At 36.7% G+C, this 20085-nt stretch overlaps 1 protein-coding gene across 5 annotated transcripts in view; it reads left to right on the top strand.

Moving 5' to 3' along the window:
• Positions 1–20085, top strand: part of LOC5564305 (protein grainyhead) — a 682122-nt gene that overhangs the window by 360591 nt on the left and 301446 nt on the right. Inside the window, exon 1 of one of the 5 annotated variants that reach the window (XM_021842680.1) lies at positions 4630–5521. The exons of 3 other annotated variants lie outside the window; for them this stretch is intronic. The gene's annotated coding sequence lies outside the window, so the exon portion shown is untranslated. Of the gene's footprint in view, positions 1–4629; positions 5522–20085 lie in introns of those variants that run through there. One more of the 5 variants, XM_021842679.1, reaches the window with a different exon arrangement.

Below are 20085 nucleotides of genomic sequence, written 5' to 3'. Positions count from 1 at the left end.
AAAACATCAAAGAATCCGATAAATAAAAGCTTCTCATTGGAATTCTACCTAGGGTTCCTCTGGATACAATTTTTACGAATTTTCAAGAAATTTCTTCGGCAACCATTTTAGGGTTTGAGTCCAGAAATTTTTCCTATGAGTGCCAAGAATTTCACCAACGAATCGCCAGCAAATTTTCAAAGTATTCTTTGAAGTTCATCTTTGGACACCTACCAGAATTTGTATTTCAAAATTCAAGGATCTGCTCCATAATTAAAAAAAAAACCTAGCAAAGGACTTACTTGGAAGTTTACCGGGATTTCTCAAAGTATTCATCTAAGATGGCAAATTCTGAATGGTTTTTGTAAAATTATTCTATTTATTTTTTATGCGTTCTCTCTCTCTCAATACCTTGAGAAGTTGATCAGGAACAACTATCTTGGGTTCAATGAATAACATCATAAACTTTTCCCATAAAAAAATCAATTTCAATTTCTTGACATTTTTTCTGGAAATTATTTATGAAAAGCAACTCTATACTTATAATGAAAATATAATCAGATATTTCTATGAAAGCTCCTTTATGAACTCTTTAAAAGATTTTTACATAAATTTCACTTATTTTGCATCTGGATTTTTTGCAGAATTCACAACAAACCAATACTTTATTATTATTATTTTGGGGATATCCACTAGAAACAGCTAACATTAGCGAAGTATTCCTTCAAGAATTGCTACAGGAAGCTTTCAAGGATTTAAGGAAACTAGGAAGCATTGCCTAAGGCAGGGTATCCCTGAGAAATTGCTCCATGAATTCTACAAAGTAATTGGCTTTGAACAGTCTTTGGTTATTATTTTGGAAATTTTCCTGGCAATATAAAAAAAAGTTTGTAGAAATACCCTCAAAAACTAGAATTAGTTTAAGAATAACTCTTGTATATTTTGTTAATATTTCTGCACCGGATTTTAAAGAACTACTTCAGGTATTTCATAAAAATATCTTTTGGCGATTGCTGCAAAACAAATTCTCCAAACAATTCTCTGAGATTTCATTATTTTTTCCCACGAATTCAATAAAAAAAAATACCTGAAGCTCCCCTAAGGATTTCTCAAAAAGTTCGACAGTCATTGCACATTCGATGGCAGCAGATACTTTGCAGATATTTTATCGTTAGCGTTCGGGTGAGTGAGTGAATTTTTCTATTCTTGGTTATAATACGTGGAGAAACTCCTGAAGATTTTTTTTGAGAATTGCTTGAGTGACAAATCACTAGGGGGTCCGCGAAGCCATTAAGAACTAGAGTTCTTTTTCTGGATAATCAATGAATGTGAGGAATCTCGCGAAATCTTCTACAATCTATCTCTAGGTTTTTGATGAGACTTTGTACTAATTTCTATAATAGTGATCTTTGGTGAATTTCTGCAAAGATTCTTGACGAATTATTAGATATATGTTTTCTGAGAGTTCCTGGAGAAATTTCAAAAGATGTTTTCTCAAGACCGATAGCTGGCTCCAAAAAAAGCCCAATTGATTCTTAGGAAGCCAATAAACAAGTCTCTGAAAATATCCATAGCAGCTTCTAAAAGTGTTGCTTGGTGGATTCCTTACAATATAAATTGTTTGGCTAGTTTTTCATGGATTTCACATTCTTCGGATACTTCCAAATCTTTTATGGTCTTTGTGGCCGTGCGGTTAGTGTCGTCAGGCAATGGGTGTCATGGGGTGTGGGTTCGATTCCCGCTGCAGCCATTTTCGTTAAGAATGTTTCTCGGCTGTGCCATTGGACCTGCTTGTCCGTTGTCTAGTGTTAAATTACAGTCTGTACAGCTGAATAGCTGAAGACGGTGTCCGTGTCTTTTTTTTAATCTTGTGAACATTTGTATATAAAATGCTCAAGGAAATCGTTGGTTAATCCTTACGAATTTTTTTGTCTAATTGCTGGTGCGATTTTTTGTTGGAGTATTTCCAATCAGAGAGATGTATGTTATTCCCAGCACTTTTAACTCAATTCACTACTTTTTGTAGCTTTTAAACCCGATCCTTTCAAAAAAGTAGATTTTTTTTCAGATTATTGGATCAATGGAAAACTTTTGACTTAAAGCCCAAACATAAACTTATATAGATAATTATAGCAAATTGTTGAATTTTGGGGTTGATTAAAAACGTTATTTTAAGTGTGCCTACCTAGTGGCAAGTATATCTGTTAAAAAAGGACTTCAGGATATTTTCATAAACATTGATTTGAAGAACAGTGGAAATCCACTGATGAAGTCCATGGAAGTGTCTCTTGAGAAAATAAACAAAATCAATCGAAATCTAATAACAGGTGCACTGAAAATATCCCTGAAGAAATTCCAGGATGGATTCTTTGAGAATTACTTTGAGTGCTTCCTGGACGAATCTCTAAATGCAAGTAAATCAGCTTCTAATTGCCAGGCGGTGGAAGAATCTTTTTTTGAGCAATGTGACGAACCCAGAGAAGTTGATTTAGGGGGAGCTCCTAAAAATATGAGATTGATTGGCTGTCATTAATACTCCAATTTAGCTTCACGATGTTAGTTTCGCATCTTTTCATAAGCACTATGCCATTTAAAATGGAAATAATTTCAAAAAGTATTAGTTTTGGAGCTCCTCAAAAATCATCCAAAGTTACCTAATTTTCAACACTATGGGGCATGTATGACACCCATATGGGGCAAGACGGCCACCGAATGAATATCACATATAATTCTACTTGTAATAAAAATTTCTTTATTTCATATTGATATTACTTACAAAGCAGAGACTTATTGATAATTTAAAAAATATGTTTAAGTTTACTGTCATAAGGGGATGCTTTATAACAAGGGTCATTACATGCGGAACTCTCTACTAGTCAATTTGAATGACTCAAATGATTATTTTTGTTATCATTCAATACGATATATGAATTAACCTTTTATTACGGAGGATCTGTATAATTTTACACTAGATCAGCAATAAAAAACGGTAAAATATTGATAAATATAAGTAAAACAGTTCTTAAAACGCCTAATACCATGTTATTATCGAATATTTGGAGAAAAAATCACTTTGGGCGCAAAAACGCTCGCTATTCCCGTTCTACACTTCAGAAACCACTACTGGTGCCTCATTTTGGTTCATTATTATGATTATGTGGATGATGTTTACATTTTTATGAATTACACTCCAACCATTTTTGTTTTTTACAAATAGGTGGCACACTTGCCCCAAAAAGTATAGATTTCAACCAAAATGGATTTCGTATGTGAAACTAAATATTTTTTTCGTCCTAATGCTACAATAACTTACACTTTTGTATAGCTTCAAGATGTACAATACGTTTGAAAAATCTGTTATTAATTTACCTCTCACCATGCTATTTAGAAACAACGAAATCTCATAAAAATTCACTGAAATCTGATTGTTCTTACAAAAGTCGATGTAAATACATGAAAAATAGAGCAATTTTCGTTAAATTTTGATCATCGTTTTATGAACTATTAGGGACCATATAGTTAAGCTCAAAGAAAATATATTTTTTGTAGTTTTTATGAAAATAAGGGGTGGCACACTTGTCCCTATGGCACACTTGTCCCTATGGCACACTTGCCCCAAATTCCGCTACCACAAATTCAAATATCTCGCATGAATCTAGCGGCCCATAAGTTTTCGGAAGTGCCCAAATTTTTTACATCGGGCTTAGGATAGCTGAGATATTGTGGGTTGAGTTTAGTGTTCCAACTGATTTGTGAGCTTTGTCCTCGGCGTGGTAATGAATCCATTATGCCCCTACTCCCCCTATCTGAATTTGATATTTGTTCGGCGGCCGTCTTACCGCATATTGCTGAAAAATGCGTTATTTTAGATGATATTTGAGAAACTCCAAAACGACCACTCTCAGAACTAATTGTTTTTCATGACACAGTGCTTAAAAGGAGATAAGAAACTTACATTAAAATGCTAAATTGTCGGGTAAGATAAGCTTTGGATAACGTTAGAAAACAGATTCCTTAAAACGTCACACTTGCTCTCAAATTCCGTTAGATTGATACTACAATAACATCATCACTGTTCAAGTATGCAATATGCAACTGTGTTTTGCTTCTATCTCTTTCTGCTCCTATCGAGCTCCTCTATAAACGCATTTTTCTAACGACCGAACATCCTATACACAACAAGACCTCATTCAGCCATGCAAAAAGGGTTGATGGATACACGTTGGCGGCAGTTAAATCGGCAAAGACACGCGAAAGAGACAACAGCAGCTTTTTGCATTTTTGCTTCTCCGCGCGAAAGAGATAGACCCCACTGCGATCAAGTGGTCCAACGGCCACGACGGTCTTATCAGCAGCATCCAACCCGTTCGGCAAGTTTAGCGTTCGGCGCTCTCTCGCGGCGACGCGAATCAACCGATCAAAACAGAGCTGCTTCTCTCGGGCTCTCACCGATCTTGCGGCACTCAACCCACCTGTGCTTGCGCGATCGCCGACGGACGACGCGCGATCGATCCGAACCCAACTGAGTGACCTCTATACTCCTTTTGACTTGTGGTGGCAGCCGAACAGAGTGAGTTCCCGTCTCACCTGTTCGCCGGTGACTGGTTGTTGGGTCAGGAGAGACGCCGCCGCCACCGTCGTGATTATGCACAGCTTCGCGGCCGCCAGAAGTGGTCTTCAGTTTACATCGGCTACTCACCGAGTCAATACAGGAAACTGTTGACCCTCGACGCGGCAGATTCCGTCGCAGATTGTGTGTTTTCGCATCTTACGTGGTCCGAGAGTTGCCGCGTGCGCGTCTACTTTGAGTCGTGTGCGTTTTTTGAAGTGTGTATTGCGTGAATGATATTGATCGGTTTTCAATGCGGAGAGCGTGTGAGCGGTGTCCTTAGTGCAGGTCGGTGATCTTTTGAACCGTTCGGGCCACAGGTCGATCGAATCAGGTGTCCGAAATCGACTCGTGACATTCAAAGCAACGTTTCGGTGTCTATTGTTTTGCGTTTCGGTTCGTGACTGTGTTTGTGTTCGTGATTGGAAATTTTGACCCGAGGCCGAAGAAACCCAGAAGACCGTAACAGGTGTTTCCCTGATTTCGTAACAGCCTCGAGTGAAGTGAGTGATCATCGTAGAGCGATCGTTTGGAAACCGAAGAATACCCGTCTCCGTATACCGTCGGTAAAAGAAGATCTGTTAAGTGTTCAGTGACAAAAGCGAAAAAATAAACGAAAAGCGACAAGTGTGATTCAGAGAGACAGTGCAAATGGAAAAAGTGCCTCTACCTCGGAGCGAAACAAAAATAAATTGATCAACGCCCACACAACGCCCCCGTCGAATCGTGATCAAGTGTAAATCGGGGCTGCAACGGACCCGTGAATCGAGACTCTGTGCTCTACCGCCTGCGCCGCTCCCGAACTCGGTTTCGGACCCCCATTCGGTTCCGTTCCCTTTCGCATATATGCACAGGTGCCAGTAAAGCCGCCAAGCTGGATACCGGAAGTACCTACACCTTGGCCTACCCGGATTGGCTGAGTGAAGACAATCGGTAACTATCGGAGAGAATCGTGTGGGAGAGAGACTCGTAGCAAATAATTAAACCCATTTTTTCGGAAGCTCTCGTTTCCTCCCACCCTTTTTTCGCCGAACGATGATGGTTCGGTGAATGGAAGGGGAAGATCCATCAAGAGAGCGAGAGCAGAGAAGAGGAATGCCTTCATCAGTCGTCGACGGGGCTACGTAGCGTCTACGCCGTCTGTGCTTCAACGATCCGACCAACTCAACGTTCAAAAATGATTTTTTTTGGGCTAATTGCGGGCCGAAAATAAGTGGGAATCCTTTCTCGAAGGAAGAATGAATGGTAAAAATGTTGCTCGCCGGTGAACGTTTTCTGTGTTATTTTTCGAATGTCAGAAATGAAAGGAAAAGGGAAATTAACACTTTCTTGTGAAAAAAATGCTCTGCGCGAAAGATCGATGCCTGCGGGGAGATGAATTGTACATGTTCCCTCAATGACTCAAATCGGAAAATTGTATAATGTGCCGACGTATTAGAAGGAGTGTTGTTTTGTTTGCATTGAGGATGCTTCCTTGGGAAGTATTTATTGCTCTGTTGCCATATCCTTCTCTTCCGTTCAACCCATCTAATAGTTTACTAGGTAGAAAAATGCTGTATCTTTCTAGTTCTATAATTATTTGCTATGACTCCTAAAGTTTTTTGGCGTACAAGCATTACGTTACACTGAATATTTGAATATCGTTTTACAAAATTTAGAAGCCAACGAAACCCAATTTATGTCATTCAGTAATGTTTTTCCTGACTGAGAACATATTTCGAACAACAGGGAATGTTCCTTAAATTCGTTCACCAGATAATTACCAGATAAGAACTTTGCATTATAAATGATCTTCTACAACAGGTTAAACATCATTACAACAACTTTTTCTTTGTTAAATTTCCTAGTTAGCAAATGGATTTTCATTAGGTTCCTTAGGCGACGTTGCTAAAGCCAATTTTTCCATAATTAATTTGCATGTTAACGTCGAGCGACGGTCGCTCACATACAGTGCATAATTTTAATCAATTGGTAATATCAGTAAATCAATTTATAATCGAAACATACGCAAAACTAACAATAAAGTTATCGTGCTCACAATCTTTTGTCCCAACTTTGGATTGTGATACGATTTCGAGAAAACTTTTCATGACAAACATATGGGGCCATGTTTTAACCACCTTTTGAACTCGTGATTAATCAGTTGTTTTAAGAACAAAATGAAATTTATGGTTGTTATTTGATAATGTGACAAAGTTTACCAACATGGAGAAAGTTCTCGAAATTTGCATTGCAAAGCCTAGAAAACCACTACGCATGCAATGAGTGATCATTGTCATGTTCCATTCAAAATGTGATAAACTCTTGTTGCGGATTAAGATTTTTTTTTAATAAGAATAGAAGATGGCAATGTCTTTGATGTTGCGTGTTGCTTGACAATTGATTCACTGGTTAAAGGATGAGAAAAACAATATTTCAAAAATTGGTCATACCAGATCTGACAATTAAACAGAAGTGGGTTTGACAAAGTTTTAGATAGTGTGCTATACATTCTTTGATTGATTTACGACAAATGTCTCGGATCAGCAGCGACAAACATTCTGGTTACAATCTAGATCTCTTCTCATTCTTCTTTTTCCTGGAGTTTCGTCCACATTCAGGCAGTATGGGAGATAGTTCAGGGTGTCTTATACCTGTAAAAACAGGGAATAATCATGGGATTTTATTCTACCTGAAAAAAAACTGGAATTCTCAGGGAATTTCGGCTAAATTGTTCAAAAGCCGGATTCTATTCTAGGTACTTTTGATTCACTTCGGCAGTGGGTTTTTTAAGCTACTGAGCTCATATTTGGTCACAATATTCGTATCACGTATTGAAGTACTTCTTGTTGTAAAGTTTTAGATAATTCATCCGACAAAACCCCTCATGCCAAAGTAAATGATGTAAGTGGCCAAGTAGCTCTGCACTCTAATAGATTCTAGTAAATATAGATTGCCAAATTGGTTAAGGAAAATACAGTTCCCAATTCCAGTTGGGTGTCGCATGTGAAGATCATTCAATTTTTTTTTACAGAAATGTGTTTTTGCCTATTCTAGAAAAACAAACTTTGTAGAAAAATAGCAAAACTTACAACACAAAAAAAGGTAAAATTCTCAGGTAAGGGGCGATCCATTAATAACGTAAGACAATTTTTGGGGTTTTTCAAACCACCCTCCCCCCATGGTAAGATTTTTTGTATGAAAATTAAAAATAAATTATATGCCGCGTAAGAAATCTCAAACCCCCCCTCCCCCCATAAACCCTTACATAATTAATGGACAGCCCCTAAGCAAGTCCCTTTTAGAGTCTTGGTCACTATTTCAATGCAAGCATCTAAAATTTTAAATTTTGGTTCAGATCTCTCAAGACATTTTGATCAGAACGTTATCTAAAGTTACTTTTTTGCTTTGATCTGTTTGCAGTGAACCCTGGTGCTACATTCAAGAGGCTCCAGAAAAACCTTCAGAGACTATTGCACAATTTATATACGATATTTTTCTCAGATCCAAAGGAATGCTTCAGGAATTTTAGTGATTCCTCCAGAGATTTCTGCTGGAATATTTAGGAACTCCTCCAGGGATAATACCAGCAATTTTTCAATATATGATTAGATGAATTTCTTTTGAATTTGGTCCAGAAAATTCTAGAGCACTCCAACGCTACTACCACCAGTAATTTTCCCAGAGATTACATTGAGGAAATCCTAGCGATTATCACAAGATTTCCTCCAGATGTTTTTTTCACTGGATCTTTCGGCGATTGTTCCAATTGTTACTTCTAGGAAAATTTTCACAGATCCTACAGGAGTTCTTCCAAAAAAGTTTATTGAAGAGTCTTTGAAAAAAAATCGTTTCTAAATTTTTCCAAAAACCCTTCAATTATTCCTTAGTCGATTTTCATATATTCCAGGCATTTCCATCGGATTTAAAAAAACTGCATCTACGATTTATCTCTAGAATCCCTTTGAAATTTTCTTCAGGCATTATTCGATGAAATGTATTATAAACTTTTTTTTGAGAATTCTTCAATATTTAACTCATTAAGTTTCCCCAAAATTTGCTCGGCATTTCTCTAGCATTTCGTCATATTATCTTTGCAATGTTTCAAACATTTCTCGGAATATTTCTTCCAAATCTCCATGGGTTCTTCGCAGCTTCGTTCAAGATTCCACAAAAGTTAATACTGAAGCTTTTATTACAGTTATTGCTCCAATCATTCGCACATAAATTTCTTCAAGGATTCTGCCCGAATTACTTCAAAAAGTCTCGAAGGACATTTTTAAGAGATTCGAATGATTTTTTTTTTAATTATTTAAGCAATTTATCAATAAATTCCTAGAAAGAATGTTCTCAGAAATCCAGGAGTTCTTTCAGCGATTATCGTAGGAATTCAATAAGGCATACAGAAATGCATTATTCACAAGTTTCATCAGAAATCACTCTAGGGTATTCTTCAGAAATTCCTCGCGAATTTATTCAAAAGTAAAATATTTTTTTTCAAAAGAAATTCTTTAAAATTTCTTTGACATTTCCCTGGAGACATCTCATGATTGGAAAAATTCTTTAAAACCTTCCTTAGGAAATAATAAAAAATGAAGGAAATCCTGAAGGATTATTGAATTCTTGAAGATGCTCTTAACGAAAATGTTTCCGAAAGTCATAGGGAAACCAATGAAAAATCAATGGATAAACTTCGTTGTAAATGAAACAAACAGATTGAATTCATGAAGGTATCTAAACTAAAGTTCTTGGAACAATATCATAGAAAGTTCGTAAAGAACTACAAATCAAACACCTGAAAAGATCTTCTTTTTCTTTGTTATAGAAATGTACATAAAACGAGTAGTTCTAGTTGTCACAACGTTACCAGGAATTCTAAAAATGTCTCCAAAAATGTTCTCATGCCGTGGTCCTATTAGCTTTCTTTTTGTTTGTTTTTCGGTAAAAGGTCTCTAAAGTTGTCATTTCCAAGTTGGTCAGTCAGTACCAGACCTTATTCCCCCAAGATATCATTTATGAAAATATACAAAACGACCTTTAGAGAAATTTTCTAGGTATGTTGGTGACGTCTATAATCTGAGTCCCATTTTGAGCGAAAGACTCGTTTTATTAAGTTTGAATAGAGTATTTTCTTCACATCTGACTTTTGTTATCAAAGGCACTTTCATATCAGTTGATGAGCAGTCTTAGTTGTCGTGGAAATTGAAAAAAAAAAATCACAAACTGTGGAATTTACGGCTAAGCAGTCTTGGAATGATTAAAACGAGTTTTGTTTCAACCCAACGTTTCGACACGGGGATTGTGTCTTCCTCAGGGAAGATTAATTTGTCGTTTTTTTTCTAGACTGCTTAGCCGTAAATTCCACAGTTAAAATAAACAGTCGATTGCTCCACAAAAAAAAAAAAAAAAAATCACAAATTTTATTTGTGTTTCGAAATCTTCTTTGGTCATCTAAAATGAATAATTCATCAATCATTTATGCATTTGGAAAATTTATTGAACCTGGAAATATGTTTTAAAACCTGAAAAAAAAAAACTAGAAATATCAGGAAATTTTATTTCTGTAAACGAGTATACACCCTGTATGACGAGATTATGAGTATTAACTGAGAGTTTTCTATGTCAAATGATCATTTTTGTATTTCTTAATTGTTTTGCAAGCACGAAGATACTGTATGTTCTGTGAAGTAGAGAGAATTTCGAATTAGCATCGATCGGCGGGATACAAACCCACGATGCTCGTTTACAACTTACAAATATAAATATGGCTATGTAGTCTATGAGATTTGGATCTCATCTGAAGCTTTTTATATGGTCTAGCTAATAGGTTTTATCAATATCAAGCTTTTTTCGCTAAATTCTTCCATAAATTCTTGACAAGCTTATTGCAAAATCAACACTTATCTTTCATCTAATCTTTGGAAGATGATTTTCGAAACTCTAGCAAGTTATTTGGTTGCATTCTGGCTACATTTTTGACAGAAAAATCTTGAAAAATTCCAATGCTATTAAGTTTATTGCAACAATGTCAAGACTTTATTATAAGCAATCTTTCTTTAGATTTTCTTTCTTTCCATTAGATGAGGTATTTATTGTGAAATTTTTAACAGTTTTTTAGAGCAATCTCGGCAAAACACTTCCAAGGTCACTTCTGATTTGAACTTCGCAAACTTGGTGTAAACTTCAATCTTATAAACGTATAAAACCACGCGGCAATTACTAAAAAAATGGGGTCTAGCAATCGAATAAATCGGTTTGCGAAGTTAACTCAAATATTAAATTTGGCCAGGATTTGGACTGTGGTCTATCGAGTGAGAGTCATGTCTGCTACCACTCAGTTATCTCACCACGCTGAAAATTTTTTAGCGTTTTATTTGCTACAAGTTGTGTGTTGCTACTCGAAATGGGTTTTTTTGGCATTTTTGCCGGTCGAATTCAATAGAATTGAATGGATGTAATTAAGTTAACTTACGTCCGTTCATTAACACATAGCTATGAATTACTCGGAAGATATTTTTTTGTTTTGCTGTGCAGATTGTAAGATCAAGGATATTAACTACTGTAAAACATATTCAAACATTTTCTAACTCTCCGAAAATTTAATAAATAACTAATTTTGTGCGCACAAATTACACCTTCATGATTTACTCAGACATGTTGTAACTAATATTCTATAATAAATATGCATACTTCTCCGCAAAAACGATTGTTCTCCTCTTTAAAAAAAAACTTCAATATGTGCTATTCTGGTGTTATTCTTAAAATTTAGGTTCGAATTTATAGATAAACCTTTGAAAAATCATCATACCTTACCATTTTATCTCTTAAATGACATTTTAAACTTCTGATATCATTCAAATATGTACTCAAATCAGAAATATTCCCTACTTTTTCAAAGACTGCATCGAATAGGACTAGAGGTAAAACCAAATGTCGGTAAACCAAAGCATCGGTAAGCAAATGTATAATTCGCAAAATGCCAATAACTTGTTTTATATTAGCTCCAAATTCCAGGGTTTTGAGCGTAGCATTCCAATATTTGAAATGCCTGCCAGCTTCATAAATTATAAATTCACATGTTTCTCATACTGAAGGGCTGGTAAGTGACTTGGTCTCTTTTTTCGACTTGGTCAGTAAAAAGTCAGTACAGGTCGGACTCGATTATCCGGAGACTCGATTATCCGGGGACTCGATTATCCGGGATTCGATTCCGGATTTAACTCGTTCCGGAATTTGTTTTTTGATGTTCTTGTTTTTCAATTTCTATGCAAAAATTTGAGATAATTTGGTATTGCAATATACAATATGAATGGTTTTGCAGTTTAGAACGTATTTAAGAAAAGGGGGGTTTGAAAAAGTGTTTTTTTGTGTATGCCGGTCAATTTTTTTTTCTTGTTACAAGGCCTATTCTCCCTAGAAAAAAATTCTGACTACGCCACCACATTATATAAATAAATAAACGAAAAAAGACAATATTTCAGTTCTTTTGTCAAAGATTTCATTTTTTTTTTCGTAGTGTTTCGATTATCCGGAGGATTCGATTATCCGGAGTGAAAAAAAAATCGATACTCCGGATAATCGAGTCCGTATTGGCAACAAAAAGCCACTGAAGTCACTCTTTTCAGAAAAATGGTTACTTAAATCACTATTTAAATGATCTGATGATAATCAATTTTAGGCTGGGTCAACTTCTGAAACTCAAACAGCAAGAAACAAATATTTTTTCATTATAAAGACAAATCAAAGTGTCCAGAAAATGTGGATTCGTGGCTAACTTCAATTCAGGTGAATTTCCAGCGAAAAATGCAAAAAATATGTAGGGAATGTTGTGGAACAGATTTAAGCAAAACTTAGAAAGCGACTTTGGACTGAATGTTCTGGGCGAAATATATGAATTGATTTTGGCGAAAATCAGAACCAAAATCTGACAGACCTGCTGAGGGCAACTTTTTGCAGAAATTGACGGCTATGAAAGGAATCTTAAACCTGTCTTTTGAGAGAACAACATCTAAACTCCTCCGGAAGGTAAGCCAGAGACGGTTAGGTATAAAACAATCGAAAATAATTAAAGAGTTTGTCTGAAACTCGTCCAGGCTTTTTGCGGTCAAACCTGAAAGTATTATAAAAAAAACTTCACGTATTCTCTTTAGAACTATGAAAATCAAATACTAATTTTGCTAGAAACCATCATCATTGAGGCCGGATCTGGTGTAGTGGTTATAAAACACGCCTCTTACGCTGAGGACCTGAGATCGTATCCCATTCCCGTGATAATCCCTTATGAAAAATAAAGTTATAATGACGACTTCCTTCGGAAGGGAAGTAAGGCCGTTAGTCCCGAGATGAACTAGGCTAAAAATCTCGTTAATAAGGACATAAAAAAATGCATAAAGCATTTACATATAAGCTATACATTTTTCTAAAGATGAACCATTGATCAGTGCTGTTAAATGTCGAAGTTTTGGAAAAAATTAAAATGCTCATAGCACCCTGCCATGCGAAATATCGTATCAGCAAGTTTAGCTAACCGATAGTAATTCAGAAAATGTCACGGGAAAAACATTTTCCGATGACATTTTCCACGGGGAAGGATGATATTAGCATTATTTAATTGTCGAAGCCACGTGATATTCATGATATTTAACAGCACTGCTCTTGATAATATTTTCTTCACGCTTTTGGTCAACTACATCAATACAAAAAAAAACACATTTCTAAAATGATAGCTTAATCATTGTTGGAGAATTATAATTTATCAATAGTCATATCAGTGGTGATTCTTGAAAGTCAAATACCTCTGTTCATGAATTTCAGCAACAAATATTTTAAGAGTGATTTTCTTATAAAGGACGTTTTCAATTGTTAACTTTTTTTCTTTATACATATTCTAGGTAGGTATGTGAAATTAGTTATTTCAAGAGTTGCAGATTAGTAAGAGTAGTTTGGGGCCTTCCTTAGCTGAGTGGTTGGAATCCGTGGCTACAAAGCAAAGCCATGATACAAGATATACGAATGCGAAAATGGCAACTTTGGCAAAGAAAGCTCTCAGTTAATAACTGAGGAAGTACTCATTGAACATTAGGCTGAGAAGCAGGCTCTGCCCTAGTGAGAACGTGATTCCATGAAAAAGAAGAAGAAGGTATTGGCAAAGATATCTCCAAACTCGATCTTCTAAAGCTCTCTTTAAAAAAATTGTATCGACCCGTTTTCAACTTTGCAAAAATGTTCCAAAATTTGAGAATTCCCGCTTTGTAAAAAGTTTACATTAGAATTCTGCCCTCACTTGTAGTTCACCGTTTAAACCCCGAAGAAGGCATTTAAACAACCTACTACCTGAACTCGCACCCAAACATGCCAATGACCTTACAACCAGAGCACCATTGCAAAACGAATCAGCGGGTTTGTAAACAGCTGGAACAACAGTTCGCAGATGATCCTCGAACACCACAAAAAAAAAAACTCCGTCCCAAATGAGGACGTTTTAATACCGGCCACTCATCTATCCGCCGCGCCTAGGCCCAATAATCACCACCGAGACTGATTACAATGCAAATCTGTCCTTGGCTGGCACCAAACGGTGCGCTCTCCGCTTCTTCAAACACAATCCCAAATCCAGAAACTTTCACACGGCCCGGTCACCAGCTTGACTAAGACGGACGAAATCCTTCTTCCGAGGAGAGTAGACCAACGGATAAGAGTCGCCTTGTCCTCGAGAAAAAAACGTACTACGCTGGATCATCAAAGAGACAGACCCTTCTCGTATCACACCATCATCATCAACGCGGAAGGATAGCGCAAACTGTCCGTGGTCCCTTTCATGGTCTTCTTCCCGAACCCCGAACCCTTTCCTCCACGGAACCCTATCTGCATACTAGGGTGGTTCGAATTAGAGAAAAGTTTAAAAATCTAAACTTACCATTTCTTCCTTGCAATCTGTACGAAGAAAATATAAATTTCTTGAAAATGTTCAGCCAATTTAATGAGCATTTGGACATTGCCCAAAGACGTTAATGGTTTACATAAAAAATTGTGGAAATTTACTTGACTAACTTCTATATTGAACTGGAAAGCATAAACATTTGAAAATAAGATTCAGGAATGATAATTTTGTACGCACATAAAATTTCTGTCGTCCGAATAATACTTTTCTAAATGTCTCCACCTTTACATCACCACTGAAACGGCAAAAAAATTGGGAAAACTCTATTCTTATCATAAATATTGTAAGAATGTTATGAGGGATGAGATTTTCAAATTCTTCTGAAATCTGTACCGCCCTAATCTGCATACCCACTGCGCTTAGCCAACGGACCTCTAAGATACCACGTCGTCGCCGTCTTCGGTCGAGAAAAAAAGGACCTACCTTTTCCATTTTACCAGAGGCGAGATGTCCAACGACGTTAAATAATAACCTCAAACAATGAGATGAATGAGCGTACGCGTTTTTTTTTCGGTTCATCCTTCGAAGCGCGCGAAGAACGCACAAAGAAGCGGTCCAAGATGTAATAAAATGATCATCATGGCAAGGGAACGGCAGAAAGATTTTGTAATAAAAAGGGTTAGGACCCTTTTTCCGCTTCGGACACCGTTTCGGTGTGCGAGTGTTGGTTAGTCAGATGGTACCTATGCGAGTAATGCTCATTTGCTTCCCTCTCGGTCCGAAACCTGGCACTCTGTCATTATCCTTTATGATATTTATTCTTCACGGACTACAAAGTCTCGGGATCTAGTGGACCTGAAGTTGGACACAATCATGCGCACACCGAAAGGGACACCGTCGCACAGTGGGACCGTTTCGGGGAATAACGATCAAAACCTCGAGATGGCGTTTTAACGTATCGGTGTCTTCAGAGAATATGTTCAGGATGTTCCACTTAATTTGTACAGTCGAAATATAACGTTACCTCCCTGATATAACGATACTCTATATAACGTAAATCTTATCTATTATCTTCATTAACGTGATTTTTAGCCCTAGGATAGTTCATCTCAGGACCAACGACTTTACTTCCCTTCCGAAGGTAGTTAACTTTGTTTATCATAAGTGACTATCTCGGGGATGAAATTCAATTTCAAGTCCTCGGCGTGAGAGGCGTGTGTTCTAACTACTACGACAGGTCCGTCCCCTTACCGCCAGAAATTACCTTAGATATTTCTCCCGATGTTCATTAATTAACACTTTAAAGTAATCCATATGAAATGATTCCAAGGATTCCACTTGACGTATTTCGAAGATTCCTTGATTAATGCTTCTAGAAATTTCATCAGAGATTCCTCCAAAAAATTCTTCGGAAAATTTCAATCAGAAATTTCTCTAGGGTCTCCTCCAAGAAATGATTCAAGTTTTCATCCAGTAATTTCATCAGGTATACTTTGAACATTTTTACAAAGATTAAGTCCAGAAACCAGATAGCCATAGCGATAAACGTACAGTTATTCAACAAGGAAAAAACAAAGAAAATTTTCTCGATTCCCCGGGCTTAGAGTATCGTCACAGAGAAACAGACGTAACACTTAGAACAAATCGCGATCAAAATCATAGTCGAGAGAACATGTCGCCCAATGCTAAAATCGGCCTGTTTGATCGATGGACCAACAGATGCACGCTATGTCTTAATCAGCAGATTATGCAAATCGAATGTACCACGGATTTTTTTTCCGCTAGAGTTCATAAATTGGGTTACATTACCTGCCACACGATATACACATTGTCAAACAGCAAAGAAAGCTATCAGTTAATAATTGTGGAAGTGCTCAAAATAACACTAGCAGGAGCACCAGAAAAAATATGGAGAAGAATGTCCCGGAAATGTTCCCAAAGAACTCTTTCCAATGATTTTGAATCGCTAAAATGCTACTGGGCTTTTAATCAAGAGTTTCATCAAATAATCAATCTCCAGGATTCCAAATGGATTTCATTATGAATACTTCCAGGATCTCCTCCCACGAAACCTTCATTTTTTTCGGGACTCCTGCCGAATTTGTCTTGTTTCGTGCATGAATTACTTCAGGATTTGTCTCATGAATTGTTTCAGAGTCCGCTTCTTAAAACAATAAAGTTCGTGGAATGTCTTAGTCCAAAAAAATCTTACAGGTTTTCGTGAAATCTGAAAAATCCTGTAAGAATATCTTCAAAAAAAAATCATTACGAATTTTTACGGGAGTTTCTCTAAGAATGCATTCAAAAATCAAAATACGAATTCTATGAGTTTCTTCAAGAAATTTATACGGAAAGAAATTTGCTACTGATGTCATGTTTTTTTAATATAGATTTCTAAGAATTTCTGTGGGACTTTATTCCGTACTTCTTCCAAAACATTTCCGGTGTTTTTTTACATGAATTTGACTATGAGATTTTGTAGAGCCTTCTATTATTGTTTCCAGGATTCTTATGGCACTTTTTCAACAGATTTTGTCAATACATTAGTGAGCTTTTCAAAACTGAAAAGGCAATAGATGTCTCTTTTTCAGTGGTAGTAAAAACTAAATCCTGAAGCAATGATAGTACCACGGAAGATGAACCAAGCACGAAAAGTTATCTATACACATTACGCTTGATTTCTAATCACTACTTTTGCGATCCAAATTCCTAATTGCAAGCTATTCACTAAAAAAACTATAAACAAAGAAACGTAAAGCTCCAATTGGAATTCAAAATTTCATTGTTATGTCATTCCAATCGAGCAGGAGACTTGCCAAACACTTTTTCGCACATGCTCTAAACGGCTCTCATAAAAATATTGACACCAATGAAATATTTGCTTCTTCTTAAATGGCATATTTTCAGAATACACGAGTGTCAATTGCAATGTTCATGTTTTGCATAAGGCAGCATCCACAAATTACGTAACGCTCTAGGGGGAGGGGGGGAGTAGGCTAAAGCGTTACGGCTCGTACAAAAATTAGAAATTTTTCATACAAAAAGTGTTACGGAGGGGGGGGGGGGAGGGTTGGTCAAAAATTTCCAATTTTAGCGTTACGTAATAAATGGACGCTGCCTAAAGTATACTCTACTCATTGGCATTGGTTCTACATTGGCTTTCCACACATGCAGTAAATTTTTCAATCGTTACCCAACCTATGTAAACTCAACACATGAACCCATTTTTAGCGTGAGGTTTAACATTGGCAGTGCTGCGTAATAAATTTGGCATAGTTGCTAGTTGATTTATTTTCAATATGATCAGATTTCGTATCTTTGTATTTTAGACTCTTTAGTATTTACTTTTTTCATTATTTTCGATATGTTTTGACAGATGTCGACTACCATTCTTCCATGCGCTTGTATTGGTAGTTAGAGAAATTTGAGAATCTCGCGCTTAGTGAATGGAATACAAACATTAGGGTCGTCACTCGGCGGTCAGTAAGAGAAACTGAATGTTCGAAAGGTTGTTGTTTGTACTTTTTACGCTGGCGGCAACTGTTACACGGAAAAAAAATGTGTGGTACTATTTTAGCTGACTACGCCTTCTCTTAAAACTACCATGGAATTTCAGAGAAAACTACAATATTTGTAGTACATCCCATTCGCATTTTTGGTACAATCGACAGAAATCGTTTTTGTCAATCTGATTTTGATTGCAGACATGGTCAAATCATACGCATTGGTGGTCTGCTGAAAATTGTCGGATTGTTAACCTCTTAAAATTATAGTTTCTATCTACATTTGTAGCGTTTCAGAACGATGTAAACAGTCGTAACCCTATTGGCCAAATGTTTTGCGGCCCTCATTCTAAATCCACATCCAGCGGCAGCGGTAACGCGCAGATAATATTCGCGCAATTCAAACGCAACGTCAAAATTTAAGTAGACTTGAATGTTTTCGTTCTCCAAGGACGCGAATGTTCCAAATTTGCTAAATCTGAAACATTTGATGGTTTCTATAATCATTGCGACGGTATATCGACATTTTAAGATAATCGCATAACGTTGATTTTTCGTGCAGAGCACAATACAAAATGAAACAGAAATATTAATGAATACGTCCTCATAAACCCTTTAAAGATGCCAGAAATTACTGATTTTGGTAATTATTGTGAAAATGTCTTTTAAGTATTCCTTCAATGATTTTTTCCAGGGGTATTTCTATACATTTTTTCAAGGATTACTTTAATTATCAGCAGATCTGTGTGTTGCACTAGGGATTCTTCCAAAAATGTTCCAGCAATTCCAGGATTCATCCCTGGATTCCTTCGATTATACTTGATGCCCACAAAAGCATTGCATGGATTTCTTATAGAATTTATCTAGGGTTTCCTTCATGGATTTCTTTGGAGTACTTTGGGAGTTTCTTTACATATTCATGCTAGATTTTCTCAGATTCTATTTTTTTATTTTCTTCAGAAGTTTCATAGAGCATTTCTGAAAGGTTTGTTGTTCAGAAATTTCCTCAGTGCGCACTTGCAAAACTTCCTTTAACCCGTAAAGTGGCAGGACGGACCTTAGTGCACAAAAATGCTTCAATCTCAGTCAATAGTCATCCGAATCCAATTCTTTAAAAAGTTATGGAAAGGGGATTAGTGTACCTACATTTTGGGGGGTAACCCATCCCTGCATACCCCTCCCCGCTTTTGTTTGACTCGAAAAACCTTGGCTCTTTAGTGTTTTTCTATAGCAATTTTACTAAGCATCATGAAAACAAAAATGCCCTGCAGATTTTCGTTCTCAAAACTGGTCAAAATAATGAATTCAGACCAACGTGGGCATTTTGAACCATTATGGACCTCTCGGAAGAGGACACCGGTGAATCCGGATTTATATAGGAGTGTTGATGGGAAAATGGCTGTATCTCAGTCGTATACGAATCAATTCACACTCTGTAGCCAGCATTCGGCAGCAAACCCTTAGGCTTATGTTTTTGGTGGCGCTGGAAGTTGACGCATCTCCCCTAGCCCACCCCCCTCGATGTTTAGTTTGAAATGTTTATGATTTTTTATGCAAAACTATAGAAATTTTGCTTATTACCGCAAAGAGGCTGTTTTCAAAGCAGTTTATATCTTCCACATATATCACAATGATGGCAGAATTCCTTCCTGGCTAACAATGACCTTTCTGGCCCTTCTGAAACTGATCTGGACAGCAGTGAGTACGATTTTTTTGGAAGGACTTTTGTAGATGGCAAAATATTGGCCATACGTCAGTCCAAAAAGCATTCGATAGGTGCATCGTAAATCTACTTTTTGAAGATCGCGATTGAATAGGAAGTACACACATCCGTTGGCGAATCTATGATTTCAAATTAGTTGAGTCCTGATATGTTGAAGAGATTACCAAGAATCTGGTAGAAGCATTTAGAGTTACTATACGAATTTCTGGAAATTCTTCGAATACGAAATCCTGGGATTTCAGTATGAATACTTCTTGCATGCATGTAGGTATTCCAGGGTATTCTTCGATTCTGGTAAGAAATATTACAATCAAAAGGAATTTTGGACTTGAAATAGGAGTTAGTTTTAGTGGGTTCAATATTTTTGAATTTTGGATCCCAATTGGGGTTCAGAAATCTTGGAGGATGCTTC

This window comes from Aedes aegypti, chromosome 2, assembly GCF_002204515.2.
Source record: "Aedes aegypti strain LVP_AGWG chromosome 2, AaegL5.0 Primary Assembly, whole genome shotgun sequence".
Taxonomy (NCBI): Eukaryota; Metazoa; Arthropoda; class Insecta; order Diptera; family Culicidae; genus Aedes; species Aedes aegypti.
Note: the sequence above shows the minus strand (reverse complement) of the source record. Positions and strands in the feature narration are given on the sequence as shown.